Below are 15,525 nucleotides of genomic sequence, written 5' to 3'. Positions count from 1 at the left end.
GGGGCGTCCATGGGTCCGACACATCCGGTCTTGGGCCCGGAAGCGCTCATAAGGCGGGGGCTGCGCTTGCTCTTTCACTTTTTCACAGCTCCCACGCCACTTGACGTCATCTCGCTGAACCGGGACCAGGACGGAGTTTTGTCGAGGAAACCGGGTTTTCGCCGCTGAGGTAAATATGTGGTCATGGCGAGCTGCCCTGCCTTTGGGAACATGGGCTTGTTATTGGAGTGCAAGTCTTCCATGGTTCCCTGGCCCAGGGTGGTTGTCTGTGGTTTGCCGTCAGAAGGGTGGCTAAGCCAATTTGGGTTGCCCCTTTCGTGTTTTATGTCCCCTACGTGGCTGCCGCGCCGTGGGTTGTTTAATTTATTTTGAGTTGATGGACAGGGTTCACTTGTTCTGTGTCCCCCTCTTGGCGTCCGTGCAACAGGGAGTTTATTATTGTGTTTTGCATTGGTGTGTGGGTCCCAATTTGGGGTTCACTTGCTTGGTGCCTCAATGCGGCCATGGTGCCGCTGGGGTTTTATTACAATGTTTTGCCTTTTCTCTATTGAAATGCACGGCCTCTGCGCTGTAGGTTTAGACAGTATTAGTGGGCTTAATTCGAATTGGGGCTTGTTGAACGTGTGATTGTTCAATTACAACATAGAGGTTAGTTTTCAGTAGCTCTCTGGCGTTTCGTTGTTTTACTACATATGATCGTGGGTCCCGACTTGGGGTTCACTTGTTTCGTGTCCCTATGCGGCCGCATTTTTTAAAAAACGTTTTCACTATTCCTTGCAAGGCATGGCCGCCGTGCCACAACGTTTTAAACTCCATTTTAGTTCACAGTATTGGCGGGCTTAATTTGCTAGTGGGCCTCGCTGTAAGTGCTATGTTGATTCACAACATGTGGTTTAGTTTTCAGTAGTCCACTCGAGCGTTTCATTGTTAATTTTGTGTGGTCACATTGCAGTGGCCAGGGGTTCATTTTCCAAACGTACTACTAATGTGCCACATTTACTTTGACCGCGTTACTGCACGCTTCCCTGCAGAACTGGCTCCCCGCATATGGTTACACGTGGTATGTAGTTTTGAGGTGCAGAGTTTCTAACTTGTGTGGCCCGAAGCCACTGCATAATTACCATGTGCATGTTTGGGGATGTTGGTTGGGTTGCGTTGTTGCAGCCCTCTCGTGCGTTCAGGCTGGGGGCACTCGTTGTTAAGGGCTGCTTGGGCGATGAACTAATGTGGGCGGCTGCTGCGCTTTGAAACATGGGGCTGTGTGGGGTTGTTACAGAATTGGCAAAGGCTATTTACAATCGTCCCTCACAGGCATTTTTTGCACTGAATGCTTGTGTACATAGCCCACACCACAAGCGGCCCATCACCCTTGACCATAGCCCACACCACAAGGGACCCATGACCATACCCTGCAGGCAGCCCACATCGCAAGGGACACCGCCTCAGCTTTGACCATACCCCGCAGGCAGCCCACACCGCAAGGGACACCCCTTCACCTGTGACCATAGCCCACACCACAAGGGACCCGTGACCATACCCCGCAGGCACCCCACAAGGGACACCCCAGGCATCCCACACCACAAGGGGACCCCCATCACCCGTGACCATACCCTGCAGGCAGCCCACACCACAGGGGAAGCCCATCACCTGTGACCATACCCTGCATGCACCATGCAGTACATGTCTTATTTTGCCATTTCACACACACAGCCATGCCTTCTTTCTGGCTCCCCTTCCATCTCATTGACACTGCATGCTCAAGTTTGTGTCATGTGACATGGCTGGTTCATGTGTTGGCTGTCAACATTGTGATACCTATGTGTGTGTTCATGTCTTTTGATTATCTGCAGGTGATGAGGCCCTGGATGCAGTGGAGGAGGTGACTTATTCTGATCCCCAACCAGGCACCAGTGGAGCCCGTGGTGTGGTGGGCCATGAAAATCCATTGGTGCTCCAGACCATCCTGGCCAGGGGTGTCTGAGTACACCTCCTAGGAGCCCTCTGCCTCTGGTGCGGAATCGGACATTAAACCCTCATTACTGTGTGGGAGAATTCCATTCATGCCATTGCACAGCAACAGGGGGCATTATATGAGATGATGGCCCAGGGCGTGGAAAGGGTGGCCAATTCCATTCTCCCCCAACCCCTGAAAAGCAGATGGAGCTCCAGCAGCATGCAGTGCGGTCCACATGCCGCTCGCACAGGCTGGACATGTTGGCCGCCAACAGACTGAAATGGGGGCTCTGCGCGCAGCCATAGCTGCAGAGGCCCAGGTGGATGCCCTGAGGGAAGAAAACACCTCCCTCAGGACTACACTTGAGCTGGCCAGCAGTAGACGGGCAGAACAGCGGATGGAGCAGCTGACACACACCATCTCTGCTGAACTCCATGCAACCCGGGAGGAGATCCGTGAGGCCTTGCAGGCGGAACGTTCTAATGTTACACCAGAGGGTGCCGACAGCGGCGAGAGCTCTCCCACTGTAGGCTAGCCATGCAGGCAATGAACCCATGGAGTTTTTTTTTTTTTATTCTCAACATCCACGCATTGTATTTTGTCTATTGTGCAATTTAAGCTTATAATACATTTGTTGCTCTATTGGTGCTACATTGCACTGTGGAATAGTGGACATGGTGGTGGTGGGGGTGGTGGTAAACTGCATCAAGTGACATGCTGCATCTGCCATGTGCATTATTGATTGTCATTTTATGTGCATTGATTACTTCACACTGCTAACATTGGCTGCACATTAAAAGAAAACAAGCACTGACAAGTTCATGCCCTCGGATATTATTCAATGACTGGCAAAAAAAATACTGTCATGTTTGAACACATACTTCAGAATAAAACGCATGGGCGGAATTGGTGCAATTTAAGCTTATGTTAATACATTTGTTGCTCTATTGGTGTTACATTGCACTGTGGACATGGTGGTGGTGGTGGTAAACTGCACCAAGTAACATGTTGCATCTGCCTTGTGCATTATTGATTAATGTGTGGTAATTCTTTGTGCATTGATTACTTAACCTGCTAACATTGGCTGTGCATTAAAAGAAAAGAAGTGCTGACAAAGCCAGCAGTTTTGCTTTTGTGACATAGCGCTGCTGTTTCATAGCCAGAACAAGTGACTATCTGTTCATTTCCTAAGTGTGTCAAGCTGAAACGGTGTCTGTGTGAGTGTCTTGCACACGGTCACTGTTTTAGCCTGCAACACTTAGGAAATGACCCTACAGCCCTGCTGTGTCCAAATACGGCTCCCGTAATGGAAATTTAGCCCAGGGTCGAAACGGAGGCATGCAGCTATCATGCTGAATGTCTCAGCTTCACCCTGGGCTCACTTCTAGTCATATAAATTACTATTAGAAATGGCAGGACTCTGGCAAGGAAGTCCCGAGGGGGCTTGCTTGCGGGAGCCCTGCCATGTAAAAGTAGATTGCATGATTGCTAATGAGCCCAGGGCGAAGCGGAGACATCATAGCTAACTGACCCGTTTCACCCTGCACTCCTTTGTGCTGAGCTGCCCACCCCTCCTCTGACCGCACAAACAGATGCACACACATAAGAGGAGGGGCTGCAGTTAGGCGCACAGAAAACAAACAAAAAAATTACAATTCACCTCCCCCCGACCCACCTGACCTCACCTCAAACTCTGCTTCAGGCAGCCACCGTTAGCCTCATCTACACTTCCAGGGCAGCTCCAACGTGTAAAAAGAAAAATGTGCGCCACAGTGCTATTAAAAGAGAAAGGCCGGGCTTGCCAACACAGCACAATAGGAAGCCACTGTGGCCAATGGGAGCACAGCTTACAGCAGCAAGGACCTTGCTCTGGCCACAGAACACATTCTATATGCTTTACAGATTTGCAGGCCTGTGATTGGTCAGAGCACTTTCTTGCATCTTTTTCTTTTTTGAAAGTTGAACGCAAGCTACTTCAAGGACGCACAGGCGAGCTACCAGTAGCTCGCGATCGACCGCTTGGAGACCCCTGGTATAGGTACTTGCAGAAGTTGCCCTTGTGATTACATTTATAACGGCGCTTGCTGCTTTTGCTGTGGTTGCGGCACATATGTCTGAGCCTGCGTGTGATCATGAGCATAATACGCCTGTGGTTCTGTATTATATTGCAGAACATAGCCCATACCCCCTCTTGGAGCTTGCCAGTTTTGAAATCCTCCTCTAGGCCCATTCCCTCTTCCCCTCAGCCAATAATTATGCCCACTCTGATCTGGGGGATACATTACCTTGCTGTGCTGGATGCATCTCCTGTGTCACCCCACCTTCATTACTCGTTAATACCGCTCCCACTGGCTATATTTCACTATTTCTTCTGAACCACCTTTGCTTTCTACTCTCAACTTTCTTCTTGTTTTTCTCCTGCATTAATTGGCAGTGATGCACGATCGTCAATTGCATTTCTGGCCATGGTTTTGCTTCCATTCCTACATGTTTCTTCAGCTGCCATTGCACTGGCTCGGAAAGTCCCTGACACAAAATCTGGTAAAATAATGCCACTGTTTTATCTCACAGTTCACGCTTCTCAAGGCACCATTTCTCTTGAATATAAGCAAGTGTCTTCATCCTCCCCATCTTCCTAGTCATAATCACACCCATATCTGATGTATCAGGATATTGCACTTGAGTGGCCACCACACATCTGCTCTGCAATTATTAAATCGCACTCCATCATTTGTCGTGTTTTGTGCAGTCACAACTGCATATCCTGCTAGCTTCCAAATGCCGTCAGCTCTCTCCCCTATAATGGCTGCTAGCAAGCCTTTTATGTCCCCTATTTCTAACGTGATTCCTGATGTCATTCTTTTTCCTGCCCAAGAAGTTAAACTCAGTAATTTACACCTTAAATTATCTTTTTCCATTTGTGGCTTTGGTATATATTGTGACCTCCCCCCCCCTTTTTCTAATAATGGGAATTGTGAGAATCCCACTTTATAATCATACCTACCTACATTCCTTGTTTTCCAGACCGGGCTAGTCTCGCCCATTCGTCTTCATCCTGGTAGTGCCCTTAACCTAATCACATGAGGCAGAGATACTTCCCCCTGTACTGCGTGATTTTTCTTGTGATTGCTCAGTATATGGTGTTGATGCTGTGTTCTCTCTATCTGGCCATTTTCTGCGCTTCTCTATACTTGATTCATTCGAAAATATGCATGCGGCCTCCCTTTGTGCTCTCTCGCTTTCTTCTATTTCTTCGTCTGACATAATTATGTATGACTTATCCTTTTTACGCATCATCAAGATCTAGTCTACTTAAAGGCAGCGTTCTGTGCTCATCTGTTATGGTGTCATCTGATCTGCCGTTTTCCCTTGAAAGAGACTCTTCTACATTCTCTTGGGTTTTACACTTTCATTATCCCTCATTTACCTATATAAATCCCCAAGTCTTTTCACTACACCTGCTGTGTCCCGTGCATCAGCCCATGTTGGTGGTATTGGTACCCCTAGCAACTCCCTGCAGGGCTGTTGTGACCCTCCCACTTCCTTAAGTCGCTCTTGTGCTTCGATTGGCACTATGCTTTTGTGACAGATATTCTATTTTGTCGTCTTGAGTCCCTTACCTTTTCTTCTTCCCTTTTCCTCATCTCCCATAATTCATCTTCCTCTTGCCTTCTTTGCAACCTTCGTTGTTTCATTCTTTGCACTTCTATCTCCTCTCTTCTCGCCTTTCTTTTTCTTTCTTTGGCTCATATCATCTTTGTTCTTCCCTTCATTTGCATTCTTTCTTTCTCTTCTTTATATCTTCCTCCTTTTCTTTTTCTGTTCTTCTTTCTCAAACCCCATCAATACAATTATTGTCAAGCGTGTTCAATATTAGTCCTCCCATCCACTCAGTACTATCGCTATTCCCTTAGCTTTGTCCTTTATTTCTTTGTTTCCTCACTTCCCCCTTTCCTTCTGTTTCCTCACTTCCCCCTCTATCTCCATTTATCTATCTTGTCTATCCTTCCTCTCCTCATGCTGTTTACTTTAGTTGCGTCTCTGTTTTTACTCTTTTCCACATTGTCCTCCTTGTTACGGGTGGCTGGTATGTTGGCTTAACTTATGTGCTCTACAAAAGACGGGCGGTTTTCCTGGAAACGCCGAGGGCGCCAAAATGTGGCTGGAACATCATAACCTCGATGACGGTCAAGAGGCGAACACGTGAACAATGGATGTCCCAAAAGAAGAACGGGGTGCAGGTGGGACTCGCCATCAACAAATCTGAGGGTGAGCACCGCGGAATAATTATTTTGTATTACCAAACGGCGGGAGCAAGACTGGACTCTCGAACAGGGCGAACAGTCACACCCCACAAACTGACGTACCACAGCCCGCACGCTGAAACCCGGATGGGCCAAGCAGATGCTGGGGCGCTCGACGACTGGAAAGTAGCAGCTGAGCGCAGTTTGTTAGTTTTAGTTTGGTTTGGAAGTTGTGATGGAATCCTACACATAGCGAGGTATGTGTCAAGGAACGTGCAAATGTGGTTTTACACAGGTGGGCGGGGGCCAGGATCACTCAGGAATGGCGAGGCTGGCGAGAGCAACTAGAGACCAAGGGGGAGTGAGGACGGGGGAGGGAACCCACATACTGAAAAGGCCACTGAAATCAGAGTGATAACATGGAATGTCTGAAGTCTGGGAACACACATGCACAGGAATTGGGTGAAATCCTTCATTAATAGGAAAAGGGTGGCCAGCACGCTGTTGCAGGAGACCCACCTGACCAAAGAAACCATGGTCGCAGTAACAAAACACTGGGATGGGCAGTATTATGGTGCGGACTCTCCCCAGAGCTCTATAAAACATACGAAGCAGCCCTCACACCGGTGCTGATGGAAGTTTTCCCGGAGGCATACACCAACGGGGAACTGCTGGAATCCATGAGGGAGACCCTAATTATACCAATACCTAAACCCGGGAAACCAACGGACGAATGTGATTCGTATCACCCACTGGCGATGCTGAATTATGACATCAAAATCTTAACCACCATATTAGCCAACTGCCTGAACAGGATAATGGGGGGCTTGATACACAGTGACCAAAATGGCTTTATACCAAGGCGCAGCACAACGCTGAACCTATGCGGACTACAACACATACTTGAGCAAACAGCGGCATCCCAAGAACACTATGCCATACTCTCCCTTGATGCCACAAAGGCGTTCGATTCGATATTCTGGGAATGGCTGGTGGCGACACTGAGGGAATTCGGATTCAGGGAGGCATTCATCAGATGGGTACAAATATAGTTATCCGCAGCAGTATCGCAATTGGCAAAAATGCATGCTAAAATGGAAGAAGAATCAAAAGGCACGAAGAAGGACGGAAGCTGGTTCTCATAGCTCTGGTCATGGATGCCATCATGGCTCGCTGATGGCCTAAACATACTAGCGGGGGGCCTGATCCTGGGATTGGCTTCTCTACTTGGAATAAAAGTGTGTATGGCAAAATCAAAGACAACTGCAGAAGAAATGATTGGGATGAAGCTACTCCTACCTGCAGAAGCCGAGCAATAAAGGGATATAATACATATGGAACGACAGAGCCTAGCACTGCAGGGATATCGAACTGGGGACAAATGAGGGATGCAGGGGGATAGAGAAGATAGGAGAAATGGGATAAGGCACAGCGGTACTGATGGACCATTATTGGGCATGTGGGACAAAAGCATACAACAAACTACCACCTAACTGGGGAGGGATCTGGCACATGTCAATGTACCCCGCTAGTAGTGCCCCAAAAACATGTCAAGATGGACGACTTCCCGAAAATGGATGAAGACAATAAGCGAAAGAAAAGATCGCTATCACCTACCAAACTACCACCTGGCCATGACCTCACCAAAGAGACCCCATTAAAAAGGGTAAAGCGACAGGGAAATTACTTATGGGGCAAATCAAAAGCCGCACTTGATGAAGTACCACCATCACATCGGCTGTTCAGCAGGACTGCCATGTTTTTCTCTGCAATAATACATCCAGGGTTCCAGAGATACGCAAATGCAAAATGGCTCCAGATAACGCGGTGGGAGCTAATGATGACAATAAACTCAACAGACAACGGATTCAACGCAATCAAAGAAGAGCTCCGAGCTATACAATAAGTGGCCCTACAGAACAGGTACATTCTGGACCTGCTCAGAGCCATGGAAGGAGGAGTATGCGCGAAAATAGGAAGCTCCTGCTGCAAGTTCATACCAGCAAACAATGAAGATAACGGAACATTATCAGAAGCAGTGTCGCAATTGGCAAACATGCACACTAAATTGGAAGAAGAATCAAAAGGCACAAAGAAGGATGGGAGCTGGTTCTCGTATCTCTGGTCATGGATGCCGACTTGGCTAGCTGATGGTCTAAAAATACTAGCAGGAGGCCTGATCCTGGGACTGGCTTCTCTACTTCGGATAAAAGCGTGCATGGCAAAATCAAAGACTACTGCAGAAGAAATGATCGGGATGGAGCTACTTCTACCTGCAGAGGATGACCAACACCTCTGGGTATTTGAGCGCGTTATAAATACGCAACTAAGATTAAAAAAAACAATTGCGCAACTAAAAAAAAATAATTCCTGTAACAGCGCCTCGATGCCCGCGGGCTGTGTGAGCGCTTTAAAAATGCTAAATAAATAAATAAAGAGAAGTAATAAGTCGACCAGAGGAGGGACTGAAGAGGGAAAACCAGAATGTGCCTTCTCTCCTGATGGGGCCCCTAACCGGAAGAAGCACTCCCGACAGAACAGTTATCGACCATCTGAGATTGCAACCGGTCCTGGTTATAAGAGTATTGAGTAGTCTACCACCTATATAGGACACTATAGATGTTATTCTATTGGCCCTCGCATGTCAGGTGGCTGGACTTTTCCATCCCCAAAGTTTACATCTATAACATTGTTTTTAGTGTGGTGGACTTACCATTGGTACTTGCCTGTTGCTAAGCACCCCCTGGGTATTAAACTGTGATTGGTTAGAGGTGACGTCCACAGGCCTGGGACCTGAGAAGGTTCTCAGCCCACTGTGTATCTTTTCAAGGTAATGAGAGCGACTATGTGTCTGTATTGTAACTTGTGTGTACCACCTTTGTCTTATCAGAATACTCTCCAGGCCGGCGCAATATCTGTTCCATACTGTTGCATACTTGTTTCAGTTTGTCTCTAGCTGTTTTAGAGCGGCTCTCCTTTCCCACCGCCAATCACTACCCATTGTCTGCTTCAGCTGCGTCATGTGTTCAGAGACCACGAATTTGAGCTTTTGCAGCTCTGAATTATGAGGGGCCCAAGGTGTGACAAAGTGCTGACGCCAGTTGGAAGTAAAACAGGCCTGCAAGCCGACGAAGAGAGAGATGTGCATGAATATTTTCTGTTCCTGTGCTGATCCCTCTTGGTTTTGTTTGTAATAAACCGCAGTTTGAACTTGCCGTTGACTGAGTCCTCTGTGTATCCTGGGGAGGGTGTTGGGCCCTCCAAGTCCGCGGACTTCCAGTGTCCCTCTGACCCTCTGGCATACCTGAGTGTCCCTCCCAACACTGTGTCTTAGCTCAAGTCCCTCAGCGTCAATTCTCTGTCAATCGACCAGTTTGCCTTCTGTCCACTGGGCACCTGTGGGGATCGGACAGGAAATTCGTCAAGGGCGGTGGCCTATCAACCGTATCTTCTTTCACATGATTTTTGCATGCCGATTGTCACAGGAAACTCGCCAGTCTTCTGGCTAGTGGCGGGAGCAACCAATTGTCCGGAGGCCTGGGTCTGGGCCTAGCTCGATTAGACCTTGAACCATCTGCACTGCTACCAAATTGTGCTCTAGCACCTTGAAGCATCTCTTGTGCTGGATGGAATTACCAATAAGGAGCTCAAATAACCAGACAGAATCAAAGAATATGGCAAAGTACTACTTTATTCTCATTTTAATAAAGCAGGGTACACTGACAAACATCGGACTGAAGTTTGCACACACACACAAACAAACTTGATAACACAGAGGTCTTATACCCCAATATGCATCATTTATGATATCCTACGTGGCAAACTGTAAAACCTACTGGTGCGAAGGATTGGTTAGGGGTACATGTCTACTTATAGAACGTATACAGGTTAGTACTTCATCATTGGCGTTCTCTTATCTGTAAGACACACCTCGTACTACCTCTAAATACTTAGAATACTGATTATAGCAGACAAAATGGCAGTGGATTGGTCTATGCAACATTGGATAGCAGGTTGCCCCTGTTAGGGAGAATTCTCAAAAATGTGTTAATTCCCTCCACCTTAGAGACTGCCAGCAACTTTGCTGGATTTTGAGGACGTCATTTATTTTACCTGGAGAGAGTGAGACCCTTTTCCCCACTCTCCCATGTATTTTAGTGTGATTTTTTACACTGTTTCTTTTTGGTTATGGGTTCTAACCAACTTCATAGGCATCATCTTTTACAATTGTGTCACAAGGCACCTTCAATGCAGTGCCACAGGGAAGTCTTCCAGATTTTCCAAGGTGTAAATACCTTCTCTGGGATCAACTACTGTTTCCCAGAGCAGTGGAGTGAAATTGATTTCACTTAGTCCTGTACAATTCTAGACCCAGCACACCCTATCTTACAATAAAGTGCTGGAGGGTTTACTTAGTATCCCCTGTGTCTAGTTACTCATGTAGCATTTATATGTTACCCTTTCCTCTCAGAATGGCTGGTGGCAGTGGTTTTGCAATGAACTACCATGATTTACCCCGGTAACGTTAAATCATGGGAGCCATGTTTTTCAAAATGACGCTGAGCCTCCTTTGTTAAAATTGTCTCCGGTCTTCTTTTTTCACCATTTCTTTGTGGAAAGGTCCTTCTTGAGTTTTCCTCTGCGCGCCAAACCAGGTTTGGTCTCTTTGTTCATTCGCCTTTGGCAGGCTTCAGGCGTGAAACCCACCTCTGGCTCCAGAGTGTCTGGGGTAGGCAGGAAGTGAGGGAGGTGCCCAAAACCCCCTTTGCTTAGTGTCCTAGGAGACCCGAATGCACTCTGTGGTGATTGGCTGGCTGAATGCCCGGCAAGGACAGCCACCCTGCTGGGTGAGTAACAGCTAGCCTGGAATGAATGGGAGAGAACTGAGTAAAAGGCAGTCTTTTGGCTTGGAAGGCAGAGTCGACCACTGGACGAAGGAACCAAAGAAGAGCTTGAAGGGTACGGCTGCTGCAACTCCTGGACCATTGGTTTGCCCAGTGAAGCCCTGCTGCAGGTCCGAATCGCCAAGTTTGCATCGACAGAGAAGCCCCTGCAAGGACGACTTCTCACTTTGAGTTGGTGGGACCAATCAACTACCAAGTATGCCACCTGGACACCCATCTCGGAGCTGGTTGCATTTCCTCAGAATGCTGCAGGAAACCGTAGAGCCAGGGAGAGGGACACCAGATTGTGTGCGTTGCTTGTAAGCTGGCCTAAAGCTTTTGGAAGATCCTCCGGACTCCCACGAAGCAGGACTGACCAAGCCTGACCCCCATCAGTTGAATGCGGGACCTCAGATGTGAAAGTCCACCTTGACAGCCAGGAACCGCACTTATTGCTATTTGCTGTACCGCAAGGAGCTGAAACACGAAACAGACACTGAAAGTAAGGTTTGCCGGTTGACAGTTTTGACAGTGCCAGTGTAGTGCAGGAGATCCCCCGACGTCCTCCCTCTTGTCCCCACGACTGAGGCCCAGGAATTGTGAGATTTGCAGAGCTGCACAGGAACAGAAGTCTTCAGCTGCATCTTTTCTTCTTTACCAAGGTACTGTAAAACAAGTCTAAGAGAACTTACCTCTTACTGTGGAAGTGCTTGTAACTTCTGCAAATCACAAGTCTTATCAGCTTGTGGCCCTACATTTGATTCTTCTTTTTATCAAAGACTCCTAAGAACATGTGCAAAGACTTTTCCATAAGAATCGAAAAATCGCCAGCTACAATGGATGCCGCTGCAATTTGCCTATTTGCCCTTTGTAACTGCCCCAAGTGCACCCGCTGTGCCCCAGCAGTGTAATTTCACTGTTTAAAGCCGGCACACACCATCTGAGTGCTAGCCTCCATTACTTGCCACGAGGTCTAGCCACTCCAAGATGGCCGTGCCGAAAAGGGTAATGGCTGGCTGGGCCTAACCCTCACCAGGCACATCCCCCTGCGACCCGATTGGCCTGCTCTCGCTACTTCAGAGCCAACCAGATGCCGGCAGGCGAACGCCGGCAACACCCACTAAGGCTCACCCAACAAGGCTCGGCTCCTGTCTTGAGCCTGTCCTGAGCCGTTGGGCCAAGGGCCATGTCCTGCTGCCCATCCCGCCGACAACACTAAGGTACTCCTGCCCTACCTTACGTTGGCTGCAAAGCTACAAACAATCGCTCTTGCATAATTCACGCCCCCATCTTGCACCGCAGTGCACACGTGAGCTATCCATACCACATAACGAGTCTCAGCACCTTGCTGATTGTTGCCTCTTGGCGCTCGTTCGGCTCTGTAACTTTTTGTGCCGTACTTTGTACTCTTCACCTGCTCTTCCCTCTATGCCTGTCATCACTTCCCCCACGAGCCTCTGTGTACACTGCTCTCTCCGCTATTGCTTAACTGTATGCTCATCTGCAGTCACCACAGGTCTATTCACCTAAACTATTATGTCATAGTTGACACTTCAGTGCATTGAGTCGAATTACACATAAGACTTTGCTGACTGTAGCCTCTGTCTGAGCCCAAATGTTCCTGCAGCTCTGTTGACTGTAGTCTAACCGGCATTATCTGCAGCCTATTGTGCATTATTTGAATCTAGATGCCCTAGCATTGATCCCAAATGATTTCCGTAGACTGCTGTTTGTAGCCTAATGTGCATTCTTTTGAACCTAGATGCCCTAGCATTAAGCCCAAATGATTTCTGTAGACTGCTGTTTGTAGCCTAATGTGCATTCTTTTGAACCTAGATGCCCTAGCATAAAGCCCAAATGATTTCCGTAGACTGCTGCTTGTAGCCTAATGTGCATTATTTGAATCTAGTTGCCCTAGCATTGAGCCCAAATGATTTCCGTAGACTGCTGTTTGTAGCCTAATGTGCATTTTGTTGAATCTAGATGCCCTAGCATTAAGCCCAAATGATTTCTATAGACTGCTGTTTGTAGCCTAATGTGCATTTTGTTGAATCTAGTTGCCCTAGCATTGAGCCCAAATGATTTCCGTAGACTGCTGTTTGTAGCCTAATGTGCATTTTGTTGAATCTAGATGCCCTAGCATTAAGCCCAAATGATTTCTGTAGACTGCTGTTTGTAGCCTAATGTGCATTATTTGAATCTAGATGCCCTAGCATTAAGCCCAAATGATTTCTGTAGACTGCTGTTTGTAGCCTAATGTGCATTATTTGAATCTAGTTGCCCTAGCATTGAGCCCAAATGATTTCCGTAGACTGCTGTTTGTAGCCTAATGTGCATTATTTGAATCTAGTTGCCCTAGCATTGAGCCCAAAAGATTTCCGTAGACTGCTGTTTGTAGCCTAATGTGCATTATTTGAATCCAGATGCCCTAGCATTGAGCCCAAATGATATTCGTACTACTGCTAATTGTAGCCTCATTGCATTAGTGCAAACACAGTTACTACCACGTACTGGCACCACACCACAAGTTACTTGTGAACCAACTAATCACGACATGCAGTCAATGCAGTCGATGTCCTATACTAGCCTCTACCTCACCCACATAGTCATCTTAGGATCTTTATCCTTTACTGCTAGCAGCTACCCTACTACTATCTTTAAGACACACCACAACCACCAACATACTCGTCCTTCCACCATGCTCCAATGCTCGGACCATCCTTCGAACCCCTACCTTAACGACCCAGCCATGTGGCTCAAGCATTTTGTAACCAAACCTACACCTAACCTCCCATGCACACCACAACATAGGAATATCAGACTTAGATCCAGACTGCCCAGACCACCCTGTATTCAGCGCAATCACTCCGCTCCTTCACAGCCCAACAAACCTGTAGCACCCAGCCCCACCCCGTCCACCCCACCCACCTCAGCGCTAAAGGGAGCCCTTATTAATGCAAGATCCTTTACGGCCCATGCCCTTGACATCGCTGACCTCATCACTGTCCATAACCTTGACTTCCTAGCCATTACCGAAACCTGGCTACATGATGCCTCTGGCCCACTCCTCGCCTTATCCCTACCCAAGGGTTATACTATTATTAGAAATGACCGTCATTCCAACGCGTCTAAAGGATGAGGAGTCGCCTTCATACATAAAGACAAGATCACTATGAGAGCTGCCAACAACACACAGTTCAGCTCCGCAGAATCACTATCAGTGAAACTTTCTCTCTCTCCTACCAACACAGCAACACTCCATCTTGTGTACAGACCCCCAGGTCCTCTGGGCTCTTTCATTGATGATGTTGCTTCCACCGTGTCGGCTAATACCAAGCCAAATTCCCAAATACTGTTATTAGGTGACTTCAACCTCGGCCTCTCTGATCCCAAGGACCACATGGCCTCTGAAGTTGACACTATCCTTTCCAATCTAGGCTTCCAGCAGCGCATTCGTGAACCCACACATAACAAGGGTAGAACGCTCGACTGGTTAGCTGACCTAAATTGTAATACTAATGTCATCTCCAACGATGCTTGTGCTTGGTCTGACCATCATGTTATTACCTTCCTCCTGCCAGCCTCCAACCCGCAACCTACACCTATTATAGCCCCTGCTGTACCCACCAGAAATAAAAAGGATATTACCAGGGAGAAATTGCTTCCTCTTATCCTCCCTTGCCTGAACACTTTCGCTTCTCAGCATAAGGACAAGGACCCCACTGTTTTAGTAGACGCCTTCAACAGCTTGATGATCAAAGCCATTGAGAGCATAGCCCCACTAAAAATTTGCAAAGCCAAACAACAGTCCCACCTAAACTCCTGGTTCACTCCGGAGCTTAACGTGCTGCGCAAAGAAAAGCGTAAGGCCGAAGACCTCTGGAAAAGTCATCCCAGCCCAGCTAACAAAGCCTCCCTAATGATCACCTCTCTCAACTATAAGGAAGCTATCCTTCAAGCTAAAAAAGAGACCTATAATTCACGCATATCACAAGCAGAATCCAACACAAGAGAATTATTTAAAATCCTCAAAGAATTAGAATCCCCCTCCCCTGTCCTTGACCTGTGTACCAAAGACAGCACTTGGTGCAACAATATACAAAACGCACTTCTCAACAAAATAACCACACTGCAATCCAAAATTAACGCCAAACAAAACTCCCTCCACACTCTTACATTCAGCAACACCCTACCACCTAAAATAACCACCCCTGACTCCCCGGCGCCATTCAGCTTCACACCGCTCTCTGTTATGGAAGTTGAAAAAATGATCTGCAACTTAAAACCTTCCAACTGCCAAGGGGACGCATGTCCAGCCCAGATCATTAAGGAATCAGCTCATGACCTCGCACCGTATATCACCACGTTTATCAATGCCTCCTTTCAATCGGGAGTGGTCCCCAACAACTTGAAGGATGCATGGGTCATCCCCCTCCTAAAAAAA

The 15,525-nt window shown here is 47.5% G+C and overlaps 1 long non-coding RNA gene across 1 annotated transcript; it reads left to right on the top strand.

Moving 5' to 3' along the window:
* Positions 1–32: 32 nt before the first annotated feature.
* On the top strand, positions 33–2,991 carry LOC138580245 (uncharacterized). Its single transcript, XR_011304217.1, has 2 exons — positions 33–169; positions 1,851–2,991. It is a non-coding gene; the product is annotated as an uncharacterized lncRNA (long non-coding RNA).
* Positions 2,992–15,525: the final 12,534 nt, after the last annotated feature.

Source organism: Ambystoma mexicanum, chromosome 3p (genome assembly GCF_040938575.1).
Source record: "Ambystoma mexicanum isolate Mex_15411 chromosome 3p, UKY_AmexF1_1, whole genome shotgun sequence".
NCBI classification, from domain to species: Eukaryota; Metazoa; Chordata; class Amphibia; order Caudata; family Ambystomatidae; genus Ambystoma; species Ambystoma mexicanum.
The sequence above is the reverse complement of the archived record's forward strand: the minus strand, read 5'-3'. Positions and strand labels throughout refer to the sequence as shown.